At 34.5% G+C, this 26800-nt stretch overlaps 1 protein-coding gene and 1 pseudogene across 2 annotated transcripts in view; one reads left to right on the top strand and one right to left on the bottom strand.

Moving 5' to 3' along the window:
* The window catches only part of PARD3B (par-3 family cell polarity regulator beta), an 893411-nt gene that overhangs the window by 130358 nt on the left and 736253 nt on the right, over positions 1-26800 (top strand). The window lies entirely within an intron of this gene.
* On the bottom strand, positions 18918-19036 carry LOC118614779 (annotated as a pseudogene).

Raw genomic sequence — 26800 nt, 5'->3', positions numbered from 1 at the left:
TTAGAGGCTTGTCTTTCTAAATAAAGATTGTAAGCTCCTAGAAGACATGGACCAGGAGATTTTGATTTCTTTTGTGTTCCTTATATTAATAGTATCCGGTACAATATCTTACCCGCACTCTATCTCAAAGAACTCTTAGTGAACTAATGAGTAAAAAAGAGAGCTTTACTCTCTGTATTTAACCCCTGCTGTACATGATTATTTTATTTTTAATTCTTATTTTTCAATTAGAGTTGACATTTAATATTATATTAGTTTCAGGTGTACAGCATGTTAGACATTTATATAATTTCTGAAGTGATCCCCCTACTTTTTCTGATATGCACCCGGCAACATACATAGTTATTACAGTATTATTGACTATATTCTCTGTGCTATACTTCACATTCCCATAATTGTTTTTTAACTTCTTAATCCCAATTTGTACTTCTTAATCCCTTCATTTTTTTCACCCACCATCCCAGTCCCCATCCCATCTGACAATCACCAGTTTGTTCTCTGTATCTATGAGTCTGTTTTTATTTTGTATGTTTATTTTGTTCTTTAGATTCCACATGTAAGTGAGATCATAATGTATCTGTATTTCTCTATCTGACTTATTTGATGTAGCATAATACCCTTTAGATCCATCCAGGCCATTGTAAATGGTATGATTTCATTTTTTTTTTTTATGGCTGAGTAATATTCCATTGTATTTATGTACTACAACTTCTTTATCCAATCATCTATTGATGGGCCCTTAGTTTGCTTCCATATCTCGGCTATTGTAAATAGCACACAGTGAACATAGATATTCATAGATCTTTTTGAATTACTGTTTTTGTTTTCTTTGGATAAATAACCAGTAGTGCAATTGCTGGGTCATATGGTAGTTCTATTTGTAATTTTTTAAAAAATTTTTATCTTATTATTAGTTTCAAGTGTATAGTACATTGGTTAGACATTTCTGTAGTTTATGAAACGATCCCCCTGATTACTGTGTCTTCCCTCTGGCTCTCCACCTAGCCATCATATTAATGCTAACTGCATTCCCTATGCCACGCTCCCCATCCCTGTGACCATGTATCAGCTACAAATTTGTGCTGTACATGATTTTGTGCATAAGTGTTGTTTATTGTTCAGTCTTATGTTCATAACTTTAAAGGAGGATTTTCACTTCAGAGTTTTCCTGTTTGACTTTCTGCTGCTTCTCTATAGCCATATTCTTCCTTTGAAATATTCCACGCTTTTGGGTTGTTAATGAATAAGGTCTTCCTGTCTCAAATTTCACCAATATCCAGTGTATTAAAATGAAAAGAGGGAAAGTGGTGAGTTTAAGAAGGGCCAGAAGAAAATGTCTCATCCCAGCCTCATCTAAGACCTCATTACAGGAAGAATGGTTCCATGAATAGTGCCCAGGGAAATAATTTGTCCTATAGAGCTCTTCTTTTAGAGAATTCTTTTTAACTATCTTGGCAATGAACTTTTAAACCATAATCCATTTACCAGACACAGGAGCAGCATCATTATAATCTCTACAAAATAAGATGAAAATGTGAGATAATTAGTTAAAATCCTAGCAAAGGATTAGTGCTGTTTGGATTCAAGTTTACCTATTTCTGTGATGTATTTTAACCCTTCTGCTTGAAGCTTATCTAGTAGTATTCTACAGAGTTGGTGAGAATTTACACTTACGATATTGCCAGAAAAAATTGTACTCCCGTTTGTTTCTTTTTTAAGGTAATGTAAATGAAAAGGGGAGCATCACATTTTTTTTTCTGACATTCTCTCTGCAGTCAAAATTAGTCCACATTAGTCCTATGGACTATGAGGAAAGAAGGTTCTGCCAGACTGCATTCTACCTTACTTTTTTTTGTCAGTTTAGATTAAGAAGTAATTAGAAATAATGCTTCTGGATATTTAATGACTTACTAAATTCACCCAAGATCCTTTGAGACAATATTGAGTTCAGATAAAATTATAGCTCACCTCTCTTCAAATTGGCTAATAATCTCTTGCATTTAGGATATGGATAGAAAGCCAATCCAAAGAGACATGGATGGATGTATATATAATCCTTGTACCAAAGCCCACTTACCTCAGTTCCTAGAAAGGACTCTCACGATAGGTGAGAAATGGCAACCTTTGATAGCTTAGCTTGAAAGGATGAGGCAGGAAAAACAGACACTTAGAAAGCAGTATAGGTTGAGGCCACCCAGTACACTTCTGTAAAGACTGAAATTAGAGGTTAAATAATTTTCTACTTAAAATCAGACAAGGAGCTAATATAGTTTAGTCAGTTTTCTAAATAAATGACTTTCTAAACTTCTGGCATCAGAAGTAGTTTTTGTTCAATCTTACCTCTGTTATTCCTTTGGCCAACACTGTGCATGGTACACACATGGTTACTCTTTGGGAGGGTTTTTTTTTTTTTTTTTCTTTAACTTGCTTTCCCATTAGAGCCCCTTTACAGGCAAGCCATGTTTTTATACCATAATGCTCTATTTCTATTCCATATTTTGTCAAAATATTTTAGGAGTAGCTTTGGAATTTTGCATCTTATGATAAATAATATTTATGTAAAATTTGTGCCGAAACTTAATAATTATCCAATGTGACAGTCATTCTCAATGTTCTTCAGTTTTTTGTATCAGTCTGATGATTCAAGTTCATTGGGATAGATACCTAAGAGTTTCCAGCCTTACAGTGTCTCTTTCCTGGCTGCCCAAGGCTACTGACTTAGTTTGCCTAATAACAATTTAATATTTTATTGAACACTAACAGTGGCCCAGAATGTCTTTGGCACTTACATATTTTATTTTAGAGCAACCCTACAGGCAGGAGCTCTTTATCACCCCCATTTTTAATTTCTGATAATAGCTAGAGAAATTGTGACTTGTCGAAGATTACGCAGGTAGTATCTGGCAAAATCAGATTCTAGAACCTAGAATTTAAATTTCTAGACTATATTTTGTTCTTATACAATACACCAAGCTGTGTATTGGGTGTTCGTATCTAAAGTTTCTAATAATGAAAATTCATCAATTATAAATAAACATGAATTTGTTTTTAAACAGTTACTATCATTTTTAAGAAAAGATAATAGGACTATGGTGTATAACAAAATTAATTCAGAATTACTATGTCATGCATGTATAGTGAACTTCAGCTATCTTTGCCTGAAGCCTGCATCTAATTTATTGTAAAGGGCTGCCAGTTTTAGCTTGTTGCTTTCTCTTGCATCTCCTTTTCCAGGTCCCAGATTACTCATTTCAGGTAGTTTAATTCTAAGTAGACTTTATAGAGTATATCTGTTGTAAAACTACTATATGCCTTTTCATAGATAAATTCTTTGTTCTACTATCTACTTTTCAGATTGATTGCAGAGTGCACAAATTACATGCTGTGCTGTCTGCAGCAGGCAGAATAATGTCCCTCAAAGATGTCTACATCCTTATCCCCAGAACCTGTGATTATGTATGCTACATAGCAACAGGGTTTTTGCAAATGTGATTAAGTTAAGGACCTTAAAATTGAGAGATTATTCTGGATTATTCACATATGCCTAGTGTAATTACAAGGGTCCTTATTAATGGAAGAAGAAGGCAGGAGAGTCAGTGCTAGAGAATTAGGATGTGAGAAAGAGTTGACTGTCCAACACTGGCTTTGAAATTGGAGCCAAAGAATGCAATCAGCTTCTAGAAGCTGGAAAATACAAGAGGGTGGGTTCTCCTGTAGAGCCGTGAGGAGGAACACAGCTTTGTTAACACTTCTATTTTAGCCCAATGAGACCTATTTCAGACGCCTCACCTCCAGAATTATAAGATAAATTTGTGTTGCTTGAAGCTATAATATTTGTGGTAATTTTTTATAGCATTAATAGGACACTCACACACTGTCTCTTACCCAATTTTAAACTTTTAAAGTGATGTTAGTCTACTCCAGTTTCATACTAACTGGGCTTTTATGATCTTGTAGGACAAGGGAAATATCTTATACTTCAGGTTAGTTGATCGCTCTGTGTATCCCTTCCAAAGTTCATCACAAATGGATTCTCACTTCATTGGGTGAGCCTTCATCTCTGGGACTTAAGCGTTATTCTGTTGTCTTGTGTAGAAATCATTTCAGTGCCACACCCAAGAGCTATGTAATATTCACTTAACAGTTTCTCAGCACAATATGTAAAGGCCCTAAGAAGCCTAAAGATTGACGTTTAATAAGACACTGCAAAGCTTATTGTTCATTAATTGCTATTTTTGAGTGTGAGAGCCTGTGCATATTGAACTTTTTTAACGATTGTTTTCCTTGTTAATTATCATTATTATATCTTGATTTGGTTGTTGAAGACAATTGCAGTGTAATAGAGGAATACTGCAATGTATAACTTTTCTTATATAAATTGGAGTACTGCCATGATTTCACTAAATATACAGAAGTAAAACTATATTATGTGGTAAAATGCAATGGCAGAATGGATCTATCTTTGACAAAACTTTGAATTTCATCGGAGTTCATTGAGAGAGATGTCAAAATCTGGATTCCAATGAGGGTTGTTGGCCCCTAGAGAGTGGGTTGGCTTCCTGGATCATAGGATATCTGGTACTCAGATATTACTGTTTCAGTTCAGCTTTGTTCCTTATAAGTTATATGTTTTTGGGCAAGTTTCTTCATTTCTATTAGCCTTAATTACCATATTTTTAAAATGGATGTAATATTAATTTTTATTTTATAGGCTTAGTGTAGGAAAACTATATTAAGTTTTAAGTATGGAATGGCATATAGTAAGTACTTAAATGTTAGGTATTATACTAATAGTATTATTATGGTAGTGTTATTCGTGAACTTTTTACCTGTGTGCTTTGATTTAACCATTAAATGTTTTAAATTTAAGCATTAAAACATCAAATAAACTATTTTTCAGTGCATTCTGTTTTGTAAACCCCGTATTAAATTTGTTTAATAGTTATCAAGTTGTTTAACAATAGTTTTATAGGAAGATTATTATGATAAAACATTGGATTCATATATTGAGAAGTCATAATGTCAATATGACTAACTTTAACATTAAAATAAGAAATATTTTATCAGAGTATAGTATTTGGTATTATAAAAATATTCAAGGATCTAATAAAGTTCGAAATGGAGACTGGTTTGCACACTGAGTGAACTGGTGACCTAAAACCAGACACGGTCCAAGTTGCTTTCTGAGCACGCTCTGTTGCCCTCTAGTGGAGCCCATAGATACCTAGACACCAGCTTACGGGAGATTCTCCCTGAGTGTGATGACGTATTTGGTTCTATTAATTGTTAATATATTTTTAGTACAACTCACAAACTCAATGTGGATAGTAAAGCAGAGTTTATATTTCAACCAACAATTGTCACTTCTTCGTGGTCACCAACCATACTAATATTTAGCTATGCTTTTTGAATTTTCTTAGAAGGGCTAAAGCAAAATCTTTGCATTTCTAAAACTCCTTCTTTTGGTTTAGACTTCTCGCCTTTCTATTCACTGCTTGAAAGGTCAGTGGCTGGTTGTGATGAAGTATAACTTTTTCAGTGTGTAGTTAAACAATTTATGAAATACATTGTGTTTTTCTGGGGGTAGGGGATGCTAAATTAAGTTAGGCTCCTTAAAAAAATAAAAAGGTATTGAATTAATTACTTCAATTTTGAGTCTTAACTTTTTCAGTAAAACTCTCATTTCAAGGGGAAACACCTATTTTAAACCCTTGACATTTAACAAATCAGAATATGATGTTTTGGGTTTTTTTCTTCTAAAGTTTTTCTTTGGTTCACAGGTATTGAAGTTTTGAAAACACATTTGAGAGGAAACTTGCAAAACTAAATAAATGTAGAAGCCCATCAAAAAACTAAAGGATTATCTTGACCAAGAAATTTCATCTCAATCTTTTATAGAATATTCTCAGCTTATAGAATTACAGGCTTATAGAATAATGACCAGAACAGGTTTCAGTCATATGGCCTAAGCCCATCATCTTGCAAAAGAGAATTGCCTGAACCAGGAAGAGCTTAAAGGGCTCCATGTTTCCAGCCAATGTCTTTCCATGTCTGCATTTCCTCCCTAGCATCCTGATAACATGTGGTGCAAACTGAAACTACCCAGTTTCCTTCCTCCAGGTCAGCTTCCAACATTCAACTTACTTGTTTTGGACAATAGAAACATCTTTTCCTAGCCTTCTAGTTTTGAATATGCAGTTGTCTTTAAATTTTAGTTATTTAATAAATCTAATCAATCTTTCCTTTAACCTGTCTCATGTATCTATTCTGTTCTTTGTATTTCCACAGCTACCAAATTTAAATCCATAAAATCTCATTCAGGTTATCTAATTGATAAAGAATTGGTGGACTTGCCTTTAGTTTTGTCCTTTCCCTTCCACTGTTGCATGGCGTGAGTGCAAGCAGAGTGGCTAAGAGCTTGGGTTCTGGACAGCAAAGGCAGCACATTTTTGGCTCTGTTGTGTGTGTGACTTTTGTCATGTTGCTTAACCTCTTTGTCCTTAGTTTCCTCAAGGATGATGGGAGCAAAAGATAGTACTGGTTTTACAAGTTAACACATGCGAAGTGTTTAAGAGAGTACCTGGCCTGTAGTAGGTCAGCCCTATGTATTAGGTTTTATCACAATTAACATACTACTATTGTTAACATGGTATTATTGGTAAAGTATTGCTTAAGTCATACCATTCCTTCCAGTGTATACTGAATCAAGTCCAAACCTCATATCCACACATTATATTCCAAGGCCTTAGAATGCCCCAAACTATGTATCTCAACCTTTTGTAACCTTAATAATTAAATGACTGTACTGACTCTTCTTTTATGTACCATGTGCTTTCTTACTCCATAGCTTTCTTAGTGTTTAACTTGTCTAGTGCGTCCCAGCCCTACTTCCTGCCTATGCACTATTTATTCTATATGTTATAGAATGTAAGCTTCATGAAGAGAGGATCTTTATTTTGTTCATTGCTATATTCCCAGTGTCTGTAGCAGTGCCTGGCGTTTCATAGCTATTTAGATAGCTGTAGAATGGAGTAGAAACCATGCATGCATGAATGAATATATATATGTTTTTAGGTCTTGAGTAAGCCATTTAACCTCTCTAAACTTAGGTTTTTTCCTTGATAAATGATATCCTTCTCCTAGTATCATTGGGAAGGTTGAGAAGTTCCATGTGAAAATCCAATGGAAATTATATAGTACAATGTACATGTAAAATGTATTTATTTCTGCTGCTCAATTCTTATTGATCTTTCAAGATCCAGGTCCAATTGTATTTTTTTCCAGTCATTGTTTGCCAAACATCCCAATTCTACATAGATTTTCTGTGCTCTGTAATTTTTTAGAAATCATTAGGTATTCTGTTTTTTCTTAAATACTATTGCCTCATAACATTTATCAATTATCATCTTGAAATTCTTAAGAATTTTACTGTGATTTAACTTAAGTCTCAATTTTGTATCCTTAAATGTCTTATATGCTCTTTTATGACTGGAATGGTCTTTAAAAATATTTTTTAACACTTGGACTTGTTAACTGTGGTTTAGTGTTTAAACATGTTTTATTTTAGTTAGTGATAGAGTCGAAACTAGAATTGAAGATTTCTAATAGCCCTTTTTCTTTCACCAAACTATGTTGTCTCTTTTAAATATTTCATTAGGAGGCAGTTTGTGGGCATGTTTTAACCCCAGCGGAGTGCTTTGGAGTCAATGCCTTTGTGATCTTACTTATGGCAAAGACAAATGGTGTTGAGAGATGGTGACTTAAACCTAAGCAAGCTGGATGGTGTTTTCTGCGGTTTAGTAGGTTGGCAACTATAAAGTGTGAGTTTGTGTGTGTGTGCGCGCGTGTGTGTGTGTGTGTGTGTGTGTGTGTGAGAGAGAGAGAGAGAGAGAGAGAGAGAGGGAGGGAGGGAGGGAGGAAGGGGGGGAATCTGTTCAGAGGTATGTGTGTACAGAGTGTGTGCATGCTTGTTGTGCATGTCTGTGATGCAGTTTTCACCAGAGGTTAGAAAGAAAATATCAAGTTTGATGGTGCTGTTAATTTAGCTAGTCTTTTTTAAAATATAAGAGAAAAATTTAATATATGTATAAAACGTCGTTTGGTTTGAGGGAAAAAGACAATAAAACTTGAGATTACAATAATGTTTTTCTTAGAGCTAAAAATGTAATTCTAAAAAAAAATCAATGAACATTTTCACCGTTACAGCATGCCTATAGCCATGTGTTATATTATTGGACCCAGTTCTACCAATGTTCTCTCTCACATTAACTTCTTTCTAAGCTATTTGTATAAATATATCTATGCCCAAGAGGTATGAGACCATTATTTTTTAGATATACCTATTTTTGACTTATATAACTTACAAATAGCAGTTTCGTTAAAATACCTGAAATTATACCAAGTGGAAAGTTACATAAGTTATAAAACATCCTTTTTGAAAGAGGCAAATGCCTTTGGGTGCTAATTGGGCATCACATCAACAATATCTAAGTATATATCATTTTAATCAGATTTCAACCCCTAAATATCTAGCTAAAATCAGTTCCATTAAAGGAATGTTGTAGAGTGTTATGTGGCAGAGCACTGGGCTTTGGCAGTTTGAATTTAGGTTTTTCTTATTATTTTAACCTTTCCCTTCGGTTTTCTCAGTAGTAAAATCAGTTACCCCTGTCCCACCAACCACACTGGGTTAGTAGGATGATCGCATGAAATTAAGTGCATGGTGACACTTCGAATTATGTTGTACCAAACAACTATAGTTCTTTTGTTCTTATCCCTTGCAGCAGGGATCCTGAGGTTTTTAGGCAAACATTTACTTGTGTGTCTTCTTCTTGCTGTGGTGTAAGAACACTGAGTTAGGGGAGAGAAACCTGAGAGAGGTTTGGAAGGAAGGAGGCAATTACATGAGAACAGTCTTCTCTTCTTGTCATCCAATGAGGTGTTCAGGAAAGAAGGGACCTCTTTAACTGGGAAAGAAAGCAGCAGTAAGAGTTACAGGAAGTCACATTCCTTAAAAGAGGAGGATCGAACTTGTCCTGAGAAATTTAATGGGTGGGAAGAAGAGATATCAGAGCTTCCACATACACACAAGCCAGGAGAGAACACACTACAGTATGAGGACACTTTCCCAGAAGCTTCAGGAACCTGATAACTTTTGTGTAGGTGTGTTTACTACCTGGTTCCTCTTAATGATTGCCTGCAGGTTTCTTAAAATGGAAGGAATCTGGGTGCTTCTTGAAATGGTGTGTGTGTGCGCATCTTTCCACCTTAGAATAAGAGAGATCTCAAGAAATAAATGAAGTGTTATGAAAAGAAAAGCATCTGAATACCTGAGATCCCATGATTTAAGGGAAGAAAAAAAAGGCTTAGATACTGCTCAGCACTAACAAGTGACTCCTGAAACTTAAACAAGCAATTTTTTAGTTCTTTGGTATTTTCACCAAGAGATATTAGCTATTCAACAATTTTTTTGAGACTAGCCATGTGCCACTCTCCTACTATACTAGTTCTTCTATTTCTGTGAGCTCAAACTCACTTTATATTATTAATTAGCTATACTGTGAATCAATTAGATATTTTTGGGGCTGCTCTTGGAATCAAATTAATGTTTATAACGCTTGCATTGAGGTATGTGTTCCAAGTTTCATTTACAAGTACAGATGCCTTACATTTATAGATAAGTTTTTAATAAATAAGAATATTTAGTTTCCTTAGACTTGGCTTTTTAAATTGTAGCTTTTTAAAGTCCTATGAGTATATAATTTTCTGTTTAAAAAATAAAGTGTACTTCCCCATAACGATTATAGAAACTTCACTTAGAGACTTTTGGCAGAATTACTGAACTTTATGTTTACTGCTTTAATTTAAGTTCTTTTTTTAGAATCCCTTGTTTTGATGTCATGAATTAATTTTGAAGAATCAAGTGACATTTCCTTAGCAATTCAGAAAAAAAAGACTAGTTGTGCTGATTTTAATCAGAGAAGTAAAATAGTGTAGCAGCTTGTTCATATATAATATCTATTAATCTCAATTAAAAATATGTTAAAAGTGAAACACACATATTTACACAATGCTTAACCATAAACGGACCAGAAAGACTGCAAACTATTATGATTTTAGATGATTCTGATAGCCCAACAATCTGAAATATGCAGGTATATATCTGAACAAAAAGTTGAAGAATCTCATAGTTCTCGATAATAGGGTTAGAACTTGATTTTCTAGACTCCTAGCTTAGTGTAACCACTGTGTACCAGTTCGAAATGAACCTAATGTGATGGTATAATGTGGTTCTAAAGAGCCCATCTTTTAAATGGAAACTTCTCAAAGATCTTGGGTGATTTATTTAAATATGGAAGTAATGTTGCTAAGACTGAGAAACCTGGAACTGCGCTTGAGAAGAGAGGATACAAGGGAACCAGCTGGAACTATCCTCAAATATTTGAATGGTCATAGAAAAAAAATGAATACATTCATGCACTGTTGTCCGAAGAAGTGGGGCTCGTGAAGTTTTAAAGTCCATGTCAGCTCAATAAAATGAATAGCTCTTCAATGAAGCACATGCTGCGTTTTAAAGCAGACTCAGTCATTGAGCTAACCTTGAGCAGACATTTGTCAAAAATTCCTCTTTTAGGTTTGGAGTTACGTTAGACCTTCTATAGGCCAGCTATGAGTCCATAAGGCATGCTTTTCAACCTAGAAATTTAAGGTTGGCATATATAGCTGATTATAATGCAGCTATACTTTTGTTTGCTTACCCAGCATCCATTCTCCACTTTCACCTTCCTAGGAGAACTCTGAATTTGTTCAGGTGTCTATCTCGCTTCAACATGCAGCCCATATGGTTGGGTCTATATGACCACCCACCTCCAAGGGTGAGTCTGGGTGGTCCTTCATCTGCGATCCAGTTCCCCGTGTCAGTGATTACTTTGAGAATAGTCATACAATTCAGTTTGTGCCAAAGATGCTCAAAGAGAAGTTTGCTGAGGCTTTCAGGGTAAGCTGTTTCCTTCATCTTACGGGAGAAGTTTTCTCTGAATTTCATTCTGTTAGTAGCTTAGAACTGCTGCAGTCATCGAGCTTCCAGCATGAGGTGGTACCCATCCTGCGGCGAGAGCCAGAACTCAGGGCATCTCAGGGACATGGCCTCTGAGCCACTGGGCTTAGCCAACTCTGAAATCCATCTAACTTGGAACCTCCAGTTTTATGTGCCATGTATTACCTTATATTTAAGCCTGTTTGAGTTGCATTTTTCTGTAATTCACAAATTAAAGTTGCCCAATTGTGACCTACTGTTACAGGAGTTTAGGTTCCATTTTCCCACTCCTGTTCATTCCTACTCGATTAGTGCATATTTGTTCTTCTCTTTTTTGGTCCTATATATCTTTAATTTGAAAAAAGATTCTGAATTTTGTTCATGGTTCTTCCAAGTTACTTAGCTATTTCCTTTCCAAAAATTTCGAACTGTCGGTGAAAGAATTAAGCCCCTTTAGGTTAAAATGTATGTTTCCATTGTTTGGTTTGCACGACTTTGATTTAATAGGAAAGATTAACATGAAATTTTTCCATTTGGTGAGAATTGTATCTTTTATTTTAAATTCTTTATAATCTATGGTCGTCGATCGTTTTCTAGAAGGAAACAATTCATGATATTAAACTATTAGATTTATGCTTGTCTTAAACTCATTATTTCACTCATTCATTCTTCCAATAATTGTACATTAACAATCAATATTCTAAGGACTGGGGAATCAAAGTTCTGTTTTTAGCCTTTCTAGATACTTAAAACATGAATAGTTAGGTCTTGTGTATTTTAGAGAGGAACCCAGAGGCTTTTATTCTCAGGTATCTTTTCTTGATCTAGCCTTTCTAATTTTTATTTTAACAACATGGAAGAAATATTTGCTGCTAATCTTGAAATGTAAGAATTTTATTTAATCAGAAAATAGAAACTATGTTTAAAGTAAACAAGTTAAAAGAAATCAAGAGGTTTAAGAAGTTTGCCAGAACTTGGAATGAATTATGATAATCTTTTAAATAATTCTGCAACGGCATGAGATAATGTAGTTAATACTACAGCTTCTCCTAAGCAGTGAAGAAGTTTTATAATTATCAGGGTGTTTTCAAATCATCCAGAAAGAAATAGAGTCCTTGACTTGACATATGGTTCTTTTCCTAGCAGTTACCTAAGTTATAAAGAGATATTTAGGTGTCCCTGGTGTAGCGAGGGCAGACAGGGAGCCCTGGGCTCCTAGATCTGGTAGAATGGGATTTTTTTTCTTATGATCAAGGCAGTGGAAGTGGTCACAGCATGGACATTGGAATCTTTTTGTGATAAAGGCAATGCATTTTATATGCAAGTAATATAAAGACAGTGGTTCTTTACACTGTGACATTTCAATCATGATCATTCTTTGCTAAAGTAGCTACATGGCAGTTAAAATCAGAGTTCTTTGAGCTAGCTGCATAACTTTCCCTTCTTCTCAAACTACAGGGATATTTTAGTGCATTCAGAAAGATGGAGGTTAAGTGAGAAGTGTTGGGTTTGGGGGCATGAATGTAACTGGTTAGAAAAATAATTTGCAGATTTAGTGTGCTGGAAAAAGGAAGTGCTGTCATAAACGTCAAAATAAAACAAGCAACAAAGAATAATGTGAATAAGAAAGTGATAGAAAAATTATAAAATAATATTGACATTTCCTTAGGGAGACCTAATGTCAAAGGCATAAACACTCAAGCTATTTAGATGTCTCTTTCCCAAATGGAAACTTCTATTTAAGGAAGTTAAGTATTTAACGGCAATGATTGAACATAATGGATGAAACATTTTGCACTTGTCAGAGACTTCACTCTGAGATGAATCTTGTACTCATATATAATGCATTAAAATATGAAATGGAACTTCTAGTTGGCCAAGTTTTAATTTTGTTTTAGTATGTTTTTTTATATATATATAAATATAAACAAAATTAATCAAGTTGAGTTTCAAGAAAACAGACTGGGACCTTGTATACTTCTTGCTACGTGGATATTTGAAGTGAGTACTGAAGTAAAAGTAGAATATTAAACATCCTAAGATACTGTTTTTTGTCTTTGCTGTTCATTGGAAGTCAGACGTTGAAAATGAGTATCAGATTTATTGAAATAAATGCTTATGGAAGTCTGTTTCCTCATAATTTAATTCAGCATACTGCTTAGATTTTACCAGAATTAAATATTTTCCTCCAAATGGAAAACTGTTTGTTTTATTCAACTATAGTATCTTATAGCCTAATGTCTCCAAAAGTAAACATGATAATTTTGAATTTTGAATTTTTTAAATTTTAGTTATAACTTTATTTGAAAATGTAATTTTTATACAGTTAAAATAATCATGGCTAGAATATCTAAGAGCACTATTTTATATGTGCTTTATATGAAATCCACTTTATATGAAATAAATAGCAGATTTTAAAAAAATTGATAGTGTCTCCATATAAGGAGAGGAATGTAGCTCTGGGTTGAATTTTTGACAAACAGTCTTTTATTATGACATCTAGTTGATTAACACTTCGACCAAATCATTGTTTTAAAATATCTCCTTTCACCGTCTATTAGATGTAGAGCCGCAAGCATACACAAAACCCAGCATCCGCTTCGTGCTCCTCATCATTCACTTCGGGACAAGGCCAGTGCCTTGGTTATAGTTTTAAAGTTCAGTCTAAATGCCTTAAGGATTCATCTAAGGCTAGACAATTTTTATACATGACTTTCTTTGAGTGGCACAGATAGTGTCAAAACAAACAACATCTTAAGCATAAAAGGTAGGACAGGAGTTTTGAACAAAAGACACCTTTGCAGGTTTTTTCCTTTGGTTTAAATTATATAAAGTTATTTTACTACTAGAAATTTAACACCTATGAAATGTCAAAAATTAAAATACAAAATACCAAAATGATCTGTAATCACAAGCAGAAGTAGTAATCATTGAAAACCAGATACATAAAATTTTTTTTTCACAGATATTCAAACATCAATAATGCATAGATACTTTTCATACAAAATTGGTAGAGTTACATACTTTTCTTTGACTTAATAAATCAGTTTGCAATATGTTTATTCTTTGAAAGGTGATTTTTAGTGTCAGTGTAACATCTCCTTGTTTAAATGGAGATTTTTAGCCTCTTTCTTTTTGTATTTTTTTGCTATAATTCTGGTCAATAATTAGTTTATAGTAGGTAAATCATAGAAGCAAGATGTACTTTCAGTATACAAATTTTAGGATATTTTAAGAAGATAACTTTCAGCACCTTAAGTACAGCATAGAATTCCTGTCTAGAAAACTGTAAGTAAATGGCAATGTTAATGAAGCTTACTGAGCTGGTTGCTTACCTGGGCAGCTATATATTGGTTCTGCTCTCTAAAGGTGTTAGGAAGAAAAATTTCCATTTGTTTTACCAGAGACTAGTGGTAAATTATTAGCCGTAATTTGCTTTAAAAACATTTTTCCCTTGAAATTCATATATGAAGAATTTAGGGCAAGTCTAACTTTTAAATCAGTTTTCTGTTTAAAACATCTATTTTCTGTTAGGCGTTACTTTGTTGATTTAATTTAACCATTGTCTGGGATTTTATTAATGCTATAGAATACCTTTTTTCATAAACCGAAAAGAAATGTATTTGTGGTTGCCTTCTACTGAGGAAGACTTTCCAAACATGAAAATAGTTATTATAGAATTGCAAAATCGTAATTCAAATACCATCTATGATTCTAATTAGAATTTATTTTGTTGAGAGTTTACCAAGTATGAGGCACACTGCTGAAATAATTACTTACATTATCTCATCGAAGCTTTGAGATTATTCAGTGAGGTCGATCTATTGTCCCCATTTTACAGGTGAAGGACCTACTGTTTAGAGAGCATGCACACGGTCACAGAGCCAGCCTGTGGCTGTGTCAAGAATCAAACTCGGATGTCTCAAGCCAGTGTTCTTAATCACTGTGCTGGACACAGAGGTAGCTTTTTCATGCTCATGGTATTTGGAACTCTTGAATTTTCTTTGTACTGGCTCACGTATAAAGAAAGTCTTTGTACTATGATTCCATACCAATTATGTAGTTTATGTGAAAAAGCAGTAAGATGCCTCTTGTTAAAGAGATTGGGTATGTAGGGAGAGGGGTTGGGTTAGAGAGTCAAAGGAAGTGACAACTAATTTATTTCTGTTGCTTTATGCTCTTGTAAAAATAATAAAAAAAATTGGTTGTGAATCTCTTTACTTTTATGAAATATTTTAATTTCTGTAGAGTTGCCATGCATTATTCAAGATTATGAGATGATTTGAATTTCAGGAGCAGACAGATTTTCTGATGAGGATTTCAAGCTGTGTAATTATGAAACCCATATAGGTTAAAAGTTCAGAACTCGTTAGCTTAATCATTAAAAAATAACCAATTTCTAAGCCTGGCCTGTCATTTCACAGGGGTGCAGTTACACTCCCACATACCTGGCTTCTGCCTCAGGTCCCACTGTGTCCCAAGAGTGTTCATGATTACCTACCACATAGCTTATCCTATATAACTGCATAATTTATGAAGAAAATTTGTATTTTATGGTGGTAAATTTGATACTATAAAGTAAGGCACATGTCTAGTAATTTCTTTAACACTTTTCTTGGCTCTTTAAAAATTCAAGGAAGTTCACGAATGAGTGCCAAATATCAAAAAGTTCATTGGAACCTGTTATATGGTGTCAGAGTATACTATTAGGAACTAAATTGTAGAATTCCTTCAGAAAAAGCATAAATGTTTCAGAATAAGTTATAAGGAAATTAATGTTCAAGTAAAAGAAGTAGCTCATAAAGGAGCATTTCTTATTGTGGTAAAACATATGTTACAAAATTTACCGTTTTCACCATTTCACTGGCATTAAGTACATTCACGTTGTTGTACAACCATCACCACAATCCATCTTCAGAACTTTTCACCTTATGAGCATTTATTATATTGAATAAAATAACGCATATATTATTGAGAATGTGTTTGGATTCATAGAGATACTTGGAACCTTTAAAGCTTTTGACTTTTCAATTTATGTAAAAGTTAACTTTGAGGTTGGAGCTTTTGTTATTTCAGGTAAAACATGACACTGAATGATATAAATCTTTGCCCAGCTTCTGAAATATTGTCAGGGTCATGTTTATTTTCATTGAGATACAATGATATTGAGGGGAAAACTATATTCACATAAACAATCTTACAAAGACCATTTGAGATGATTAAAGATACTGTGATCATCAAACAGTTAAAGATGGGAAATAAAATATGGTATTTATGAGATTTTTGACTGGCATGAAGATTTTAATGCATATTATCTTGCTTTGCTAATCAAGGTGATTGAGATGCACTTGCCTGTTAAGTAGAAGTTGCTTTCGGCTTATAGTTATCAGATTTTACATTTATCCTCTTTTCATTTGAATACTACATAAACCCTTCCCTTTAAGTCTGAGAGGGTCACTATTTTTTTTTTCTTAGAGTAATACTGTTACATGTTGAGAATATATATATTTTTAATGCTTAGAGAATGATAACAAAAAAAGAATTATTTATTGGTTCATTTCATGCTTGGTAAGATTCCAACTGTCAAAACATTATAAAATTTTGAACCTAGAGGCACATTTCATCACCAGAGTACTAATTACTGCAGAGAACTGAAGCAAGTTATTATGTAGTAGTATTTATTAGAGCTGCCCAATTTTAATATTTTTTGGACTAGAGACATTTAAATAAAAGGTTAAGCTGTTTTGGCACAAAAGTGGGAAGAAAAACTCATAATGCATGCAACACTGTCAAATATAATATAGGAAGGGAGGAATTAATTGAAAATTAGTCACCTACTTACACTGAGACTTAACATCTTATTTTGAGAGATGTCCTGAGCAGGCCAATATTATTCTTGATTTATTTTCATTTTGTTTAGTATTGGGCACCTGCCTTCTGCCAGGCACTGGTGATGTGCGGAAAATGTGTCCGACAAGTGTCTCCCTTCAAGAAACCTCAATTCTTGGCGGGAGTGGGGGGCGGGGGGAAAGAGACAACAGGCAAAGCAGCAACAATTATACAGCAAGTAATGCATGGTAAGTACTATGGAGACCGACATAGCAAAGTAAATGAATAGAGAGTAAGTGATTGGGGGTGGCGGGAGAAAGGGCATCTAAACTAAAGTAGTTAAAGGAATCTCTTCTAGGACATGCCATTTAAGAATAGTTATGAATGAAGGTCTATTTGAAATATGTCATATAAAATTTTAATAATGAGGACACAGATACCTCTCCTATACTATACATAGTATGAATAAAATTACTATAAGTAGAATAAAATAAATAATAAAATAAATAATAAAATAAATAACTATAAAATAAAACAGGCAAATATAGTAATATTGTTAAATAAGAAAATATAGTTATACTCCAATAGATGTTTATTAAATATCTGTCATATACAAAGCACTGACTAGATACTCGACTCGGGAGGAGAAAAGATAAGGAATGTTTCTCTCCATTTAGGAAAATTACAGTTCTGTGTGAGTCATTGTGGTTTCCTAACAAAAGAGGAACTAGCAGTCCAAAGCAACAGGTTTTCTGTTTGGCCAAGCACCGGTAAATTATGTTATATGATAGTTGTTTACAGATCTGTCTCTTCATCTCTGTCTCTCTCCCCTCCCCAGCTAATACTGTGAAGTCCTTCAGTGATGATCATATGTCCATTCCAAGTATTCAGTGCATAATAGGTGCTCAGTAGAGGCTCTTTGCTTGGGGGAGTAGTTGAGTGAATGAAGACAGAAGACAGACCTTGGGCCTTGTTAAAATTTTGAAGAAAGAGAAGCAGGATAACTTGCATGTAATTTGCAAGGGCGAAATTTATTTAAGAGTAGGAAAAAATCCATCAAAATCTTAGAAGGAAACAGAGACAGCAGAGAAGATGTCAAGATTCAAATGAGGAGATGAGTGATAGAATACAACTCCAGAAAATCAGGTGGAGTGTGGTTACAAGCCCAGGTAGGGAGTGATCTTGAAAAAACTGGAGTGGCATTTTTCTTCCAGAGAAAGGAGAAAAAAATAAGATGTGTTGAATAGGTGAAGAACGATTTTGAGATATAGAGGAGAAAACATAGAGTCACAAATTTAGTGAAGGAAAAAGGGTCACTATCTGAAATAAAGACAGATTAGAAGCTCTTAAAGACAGACAGGTTTTGGAATTTGAGTTTTTTTAGATTTTAGAAAGGTAATAGATGCATGTACTATATATTAAGTATCACCTCCTCCCTGCTCCTCCCAAGTAGGAATAGGTCTGGTGCGGTCCCACATGGTGATACACATTGATATTTCTCTTGCAAACATATTAATATTTACACTTAGTGGGATAAAGATGACAAATGGCCTCCAGTCATCATAGTTTGTACGAAATTTATAAAAAGCTGGCAAGGTAAAAACCCAACTGGGTTTTCAGAGCACTTTAGATGTTGGAATAATGAATAAGGCATTATGGACCTGTGGAACTTGCATTGTCTGTTTTTGTTTACAGGGATAATAGAGGGGAGGAAAGTATTTAAGGTTTGAAAAGAAACAGGCTTTTTGAGCAAGGGAGTATTTAGGGTAGCTGCTGTGATGTCTGAGATGGCAGAATGGTTGCTTATTGAACCTCATCACCATATTCCCCTGCCTTCCTATGCACTCTCCCTATATAATGTTCTGTAAATGTTAAGTTTCAGGACTCTGTGTATATTATTATTGTATATATCCCATTGTGACTTGCTTTTTTTCAGTGCGTGTGTGTGTTTGTGTGTCTGTGTGTTTGTGTTTTAGGTGAAGCAAGCCTTTGTTGACCTCACAGATTGCAAGGACTTTGTCAGTTTATCAGCTTATTTTTTATTTATTTTTTACACTTATAGCACCTGGTCTTCCTAGGTGGTCTCCCATCCAAGTACTAACCAGGCCCAAACCTGCTTAGCTTCCGAGATCAGATGGGATTGGGCTTGTTCAGGGTGTCATGGCCGTAGACGTGGTCAATATATTTTTAAGATTCAACCACATTCATACATGTACATTTGGCTCATTCATTTTCACTGCTTCCTATTGAAGCACATTTGGATTGTATATAATTTTTTCTTTTATTTCATTTTATTATTGAACATTTATATTTTGTCTTTGGAAGCACATAGGCAAGAATGTATCTAAGGTATAAGCAGAGAAGTAAATTTACTGGAAAAACATTGAGATAAATATTTTCATCATTGACAAGATAATGTCAAATTGTATTCCAAATTAGGTGTGCCTGTTCTCATTCATTATATGTTTATTTTCTTATGTTTTATTGTGGTAAAATATACATAATATAAATTTTACCATTTTAACCATACCATTCGGCAGCATTAAGTACATTCACAGTGCTGTGCAACCATCCCCACCATCTGTCTTCAGAAGTCTTTCATTTTCCCCAGATGAAACTCTGTACCCATTAAACATTAATGCCTTATTTTCCCTTTTGTCCTCCCAGCTCCTGACAATCACCATTCTAGTTTTTGTCTCTTTGAATTTGACTCTTCTTAGGTACCTCGTATAAATACAATCATACAATATTTGTCTTTTTGAGGCTGGCTTCTTTCACTTCACATAATGTCTTCAAGGTTCATCCATGATGTAACTTGCGTTATAATTTCTTTCTCCTTTCAAGGCTGAATAGTATTCTAAAATATGTATATACCACGGTTGTTTATCTATTCACGCATCACTGTTGCTTGAGAATCATCTTGTATTTTTTTCTGTCTAGCCCTGGAACAACAATTTCCTCAAGAAATTCTGGGTCCTCTTATTGGAGAATGGTATCTGGAAAACTCTATGTCCAGTTTTCCCCATTACTACTGATGTGTTGTTTTGAAGACCATTTTTGTGTACAGAGCTAGGAAATACATGTTTATTAACACACGTATGTATGCACATTTATATTTATTTTTATACTCACCCACTTTTATATCTATTAAAATCTCTGAGGTCATACTGATACTTCTGATTCCAACCCATTACTTCAAGTTTAATTCTAGTCTTCTCTTTCTCCTTATTTATAGTTCTTTTCTATGAGAGTGATAAATCTGACTATCGTTATCCTTAACATATACTTATTTTTGCTCAATCTTATTATATACGAAATAAAATTTCAGATTTGCTAATCCAGAACCTTGTATAAAGCAAATTTACTGGCTAGTGTACCATATTTGTATACTTAAATATTTACTTCAAGTATAACCATAATACCCTTATTAGACCAGAAAAAAAAAAAAACCTCTAAAAATCAACATCCAATAAGTGTTCATATTTCCCTTTTGTCTTATAATTTTCTCTAACAATTTTTTAGTTTGCGCCAAACTCTAAAATAAGGTCCCTGACCTTTCCGAGATTGAGTTCTATGAGCCCAGTAAATTCTTCACTTTACCAAGTTAGTTTGGGCATCAGTCACTTGTCACCAAAGTGCCCTGACAAAAGCAGGGTGATTGGTCATTCAGCTCTGTCATTCCACAAAGAACAATTGGAGGAAACTCTTTTGATTTAAAGAAATTATTTCAGCAGAGAAAACCAGACAGTGAGGATATGCACATGAGCACTCTAGAGTTTTTTAGAACACCCTATTATACTGTCTAGTTATCTTTATGATATCAAAATTACATGAAATAAAAGCTCTGATACCTTTTTCACTGTAATTTACAAAAAAAAAAAAAAATCCCAATCAACAAAACAAAAAACTCAGCATGAACTCATGGCAAGTCATCAGTAGCTAATACCTAATCACTTTGCTTGTGGATTCACCATTCAGTTTCCAATTTGACAATATGTTATAGTGATGTGCTGTAATTTTCATTTTAAGCTATACAACAGAAATGATATTACATTTAATGGCTGAATAGCTTCCATGTTACAATTAGAGGTATCCTGAGCAATGAGAGGTGGCAAATTATCCTTTAAAAACAAAATTACAGGACACTCACAAAGAACCAGCTTTTAAAAGGCTTACCAACAAGACATCCTTGAAGTGAATAGGCAGTATGCTTTGCTAATCTCTACTAAACTCTTTCAATTGAGGTTTTAGTTGCTTTTGAAAGTAATGCTCTTTAGAAATCCTCGTGTTCAGAGATCAAGAGTGAAGAACTATTGGAGATAATAAAATAATTAAAATAGATTAGTAGTTACTAACCAATCATTTTAAAAAATTTAATTTAATATGGGATCCTTGTCTCTACTTATGACTTTGTATTTAACCCTGGTAAAGTTTAATCACCTGTGACACTCAGTGCAGTTTAAGAACTTTTTTTTAATTGTGCTTTTTGGAAATCAATCATTTTTCTAATGGATGGATATTTTTTCCTGTAGTTATTGCTAGACAAGAATTTTGCTTGTCATTTAAAAAAATCTGCTTTTTAAGCTATTTCAGTTTATTCAACTTTTTAAAAAGCAGATGCTGTTTTTCTTTCCATTTCTGCTGCTGTTGACTATAAAACTGAGTATTCCTGGCACTCGATCAATTAAAACGTAAATCGTAACCAAGACTACTTTGTTTTGTATCCAGACTTCTGTGCAAAGCATATGGGAAGACCCAGTTTGAAATTAACAAGACATTTCAGAGAAGATGATGGCCTTCTATGAAAAGGAAAGACTTTGAAATGCTTGGTTCTTTCTAGCCTAATTAAGGCAATCATAACAAATCCCTTTGTCCGTTTGAATTAGCTTTTCAGGATCTAATGATGAAGTCAAAAGTTATGGGTCTTTTGTGATATGGCTTCAAATTGTCTTCCCAACTTATTTTCCACACAGACCCTCACCCATCTCCCCTACCCCACAATTCTCTCCAGATCTGACTTTCACTTTTTCCTGCACTTGAGAGCCAGCTGTGATCCTCACTGCTGACCTTTATATATGCTCCTCGCTCCCTTTGCTTCCAGGCACATCCATATCCATCCTCTGCAAATCTGCCATCCTCTGATCTCCCATTCTACATTGCATTGACTCAAATTGTATCTGTTATGTAATTCCATAATTATCTACCTGCTCCACTTAAGCAATATTTCTCAATGTGGACCATCAGACTTGCCTAGTGAGCACATTCATGAGACTTGACCCTGACGTACTGAAGCTCTCTCTCTGTCTCAAGGAGTGAGGCCATCGATTTACATTTTTCACAAGCTTTCCAAGAAAATCTGTGTATACTGTCACTGGAACATTACTGCATCAAAGTGCATGCTTTAAAGGTAGGGGGAAGTTCTTAATTGTATTTGTATCTCAGTGCCATACTTCCATTAAATGATACATCAATACTTGACAAGTAAATATTAAGATGTGAAACCCTGTACTGTCCCTGAGAGGTAATCATTATACCCAGGCTGGTTGGTGTTGGTCCTCTTATATATGGTATTGAGTTTAGGATATCGCGTTTCGGTACCCAGAGTATGGTCCACAGACCAGCCACATCTGCATCACCCAGAAATGCAGAATCTTGGACCCCACTCTTGACTTACAAAATCAAAACCTATAACCCACAGTGATTTGTATGTACATTAAAGTTTGAGAAGCACTTTCAGAGGGCCAGAGTTACAATGCATTCGTGGAATATAGTGGGCAGGATTTTAATCCTTTAGACAGGAGTGACTATTTAATGAGATCATAAGACCTGAATTATTACAAGATGTATATTGAAAGATTGAGTACTTTGAAGAGAATGTAGTGAGAATGGACTGTTAAAAAAAATTATGACATGCAGTGGAAGAAGCATGAATGGATAAGGTTACCCAATGTCCTTATATTGGTTTAGGTTGGGAGAAATTTCATTTTTCCGTCATTTCTGCCAGGATTTTCTACAATGGACTGTGCACCTCATTCCCTTAATTATTGGAGAATGAAGCAGTTAATAGTGATTGTAGATTTAATAAGGTGGTCTAAGTATTGGAAGCATAAAGTAAGTAAGTACCTTTGTGGAAAACCCAAACATTTTTTAACTTTGTAGGAAATAGATTCAATGGAAACTTGAGATACGGGTACATAGTTTTGAGGCATTTTAATTTAATGTTAAAGTATTTCTAACTTCTTTACGGCCAATCAATATGCCTACATGAGTAAATAATGAAAAATTGTTAATTACTTCCACAGGGTTTTCCTCTCAATTGAATCTATATACGTGTAAATACTAAGTAGAAAATGTTACTTAAGTCTTTTCATTTTCTCTCTTTAAAGCGCTCCTCCCATTCCCCCCTCCCTCATCCCCATCTTAGCCCTGCAGTGCAAACAGGTGAAAATCTCTTTCCTCTCTTTCGATTTCAGTTCAGCCAGTTTGAGGGGCAGATGAGTGCAGTGGTGGCATAGAGTGCAGGGCGGAGTGGCTTAGGGCCAGGGAATAAAGAATCCAGCAGACACCTAAAGTAATGCCGAATGGTTTAAATGAGTATACTAATAAAGAGAGCGGGATGAATCGTAGTAATCCCTATGTGAGCTGAAGGTGGTCAGGTAGCCAGAAAGCCAAAACAGGAAACAAAGAACTTGAAGGTAGCAGAAGTATAGGGAGAGATGGCTGCAGTGGTGACATTTTAAGGGATGGCACATTTGCCTGAGGAAGCTGCAGCAACAGTGTGGTCTAGGTGTGGCTGCCCGTGTGTCCGTCAGCCACTGACAACCAAGGATGCGGAGCTTCAGCTTAGTAATTTCTCATTTTCTGTGCTCCATGGCCACAGCGCTTGTGTTATTTGTGATGACAGTTCCATTGCATCACCTCAGACCAAATTTGCCTGTATTGCACGTCGTTTAATATTATGTGAATGTTCTAATTGTAGCACTTATGATTTCGAGGGGCAGAATCTAACTCAGACTAGTTTAAAGTGTGTTATTGTAATGAAACATGGAAATTTCAGGGAACCTTAGGGCAGAAAGGCAGGCCTCATGAGAAATAAAAGCAGGAATGGGAATGTTTTTAGGACCCAAAGCAATTCTTTCAGGTCTTACAGGGTTTTATTCATCCATATGTTTCCCTAGGAGATCTAGTCTCTGTATCTTCTGTTTCTTTTCCTTTTTCCCCTTGATTAGTTCTTACTGCTTACTGACCTTACACATGGCCTCCATCCCCAGCATTGTCATGACTTATTAGGTTCAATATCTACTGTTGACTGGCAATAGTCTCTTGTGTCTTGGATCAAATTCAAAGGGGAGTGAGTGTACCAGGTTTCTTTAGTTTATCTCTATAAGCCAAACCAAACAAGTGCTTGGCTGCTTTTGAGAGATGTGCATCCCTAGTCAGTCAGCTGTGTTGACTTTGGTCATATGACATGTAAACCTGCTTCTTTTGGAGACTGCAGAAGCATCAGGTAATAAAATATACATGTATCTTTGAATTTTAATCATGATCACCTATGACATGTTCAGTTAACCAACAGTGTTATAGCTCTGACTCTTTTCAAGACACATTTGGTAGAATATACAGTCATGAATAAAATACACCTTGAGAGAATCTATAATCTAGTGGAGAGATAACAACCAATTAACCAAAACAATTGTTCTCTAACAGTTTTGAAAATAGAGTATACTTATAGCTGTGTTTTATGATACTGTTGAAATTCCTACTTATTATCTGACCTCATTTTGTAAAGACATACTTCTAATGAAACTTTTCAAAAGCACATCTTGTGGATTACTTTAGTTGAAAGCATTTTATTGTAATGGTTATAATGGAGTAATTATTTCATGGCAAACAAGGCTAATGTGGAATATTTGTAGACTGAGGTATGTTTTCAAAGCCTAGTGGATTAGCAAAGAGTTGAGGAATTAGGGCCAAGTACCTTCAAATGTTTGTCTTTTTTTGAAATTAAAGCCGATATTTGAATAGACAGAAAATATGAGTGATGAACATCTTTGATCATCTTAATAGTAGATATCTTTAAAGTGTAAATTAACTGCTAATTTAATTCACTGTAATACTATGTGAAGTGATGTGTTTTTACTTAAAACTTTGTAATTTGGATGAAAATATGCAAATTTTTAACCACATGTAACCTTCTGGTAATTTCATTTTGCTTTTTCATACAGTTCTTTCACATTACCAAATTTATTTTTATTAAAATATTTTTATTGTTTTTGATTACATTAAAATAAAGGGAAACTGGAAGCCTTGTTAATTACATAGTTATCTTTTTTATAATCATAAATTTCAAGATAATCTATACAATTATTTTTAATGTACTTTTGCATTAGGTTAATATTTTACCTCATCATAGAATATAAATTAAAGGAAGTAGGTAACCACCTGAATCTTTGTTGTGATTATGTAAGAACAACATGTAGCCCAAACTATTTAAATACTATTTTATACTTGTGAATAAATCTCTGAAATGTATAGATTCATATCCTATTTCTCTGCTTTTTTTCTGTTAAAGTAAAAATTTTAAGTATTTGGCTGTTGAAGTTACTTTCTTTTTAAAGGTTTCTTTGTCAGTATTGGCACACGGTGTGTAACAATGCTGCCTTTAGAAGATTTTTGTAAAGGTCAAATGAGAAAACAGTTAACTCTTATTTAGCATTAGATTAATCAGTGTTTGGATTAATTATGCTAAAGTGATAGTAGAAATTTCATTCTTAAAATTTTAAATTACTGCGAGCCAACAAAAATATCCGTATATGAGATAACATCTCTTATTTGTAGTCATATGTAACAAATAGAAGCCCCATTAGGTTCATGGTCACGTGGGGATTCCTGCCGCCCCTGGCAGTCTACTGTGCAGCTTTCATAGTTGTGGCCATACTGTGTTTTTGTCTGTGTTCTGACCAAATTTGAATGGAAGGATGGTATTGAGCCTTTTAAATATTTAAACATGCTAAAATAACTAATACTAAAATATTAAAATCAAGGTAAAAACTGCATATTGCTTAACGTACAGACAACAATTAAAATTATCAATCAGTTGGCAAAGGGTTACCATTAAACAACTCGTTATATGATATGGGAAAGGAATCAGATGGTTCATGATTAGAAAAAAAAAATGAATTGATAGCTTTAATATTTTTAGTGAGTTCTTGAAGCCAAAGGGAAAAATTAAACTTTAAAAAAATATATATTACTTTTCCAAAGATCTTGATCAGACCATGCAGATTTGGTTCTGGCAGCAAGCAGTAGGCACAGAAACTTCAGCCAGCATCTCAGTAATTTGGAGCTGACCAGGAGGGACATCAGTGATGCCGGTTGTATTAGTTAGCTTATGAGTTCCACTGCTTTGACAGGGACCAGACGACAGTGGCTTAAACAGGGTAAAAAGTTTAGTTCTGCCTCATGGAGAAGTCTGAGCTGAAGGTGATTTTGGGAGTGGAAGCCAGGCATCTCTGCTGTCAGAGATCTTATCACGCTACCATGCTTTAGCAGTGGTTCTTAACCCTATCTACATATTAGACTCATTTGGGGAGCTAAAAAAGAAGGGGGGTGGGAAGCCTCCTGGGCTCTGTAGCAGACTATAAGTTAATCTCTGAGAATTAATACACCTCAGACTTAGTGAATCACAATCTGTGGTCAGAACTTAGTCATTAGACCGTACGTTGCTACAACAGAGTCTGTAGCTACAGGCAAGTGTACAGCTAAAGCTTGGTGGGTTTTATTACTGAAAAGAAGATAGATACCAGGGGATGACCAGTCGTTTTTTTTTACCTGCCAGTTAGAGTTCAATACACTTAACAATAATAATAACTTAAAGTCAATTGGTAGAGAAGAAAAGACAGTAATGGAGTGTGAGGCTAGTCAGCATAAGTGAAT

The sequence above is a fragment of the Rousettus aegyptiacus genome, unplaced genomic scaffold, assembly GCF_014176215.1.
Source record: "Rousettus aegyptiacus isolate mRouAeg1 unplaced genomic scaffold, mRouAeg1.p scaffold_m13_p_2, whole genome shotgun sequence".
NCBI lineage: Eukaryota > Metazoa > Chordata > Mammalia > Chiroptera > Pteropodidae > Rousettus > Rousettus aegyptiacus.
This window is presented reverse-complemented; position numbering and strand designations above follow the sequence as displayed.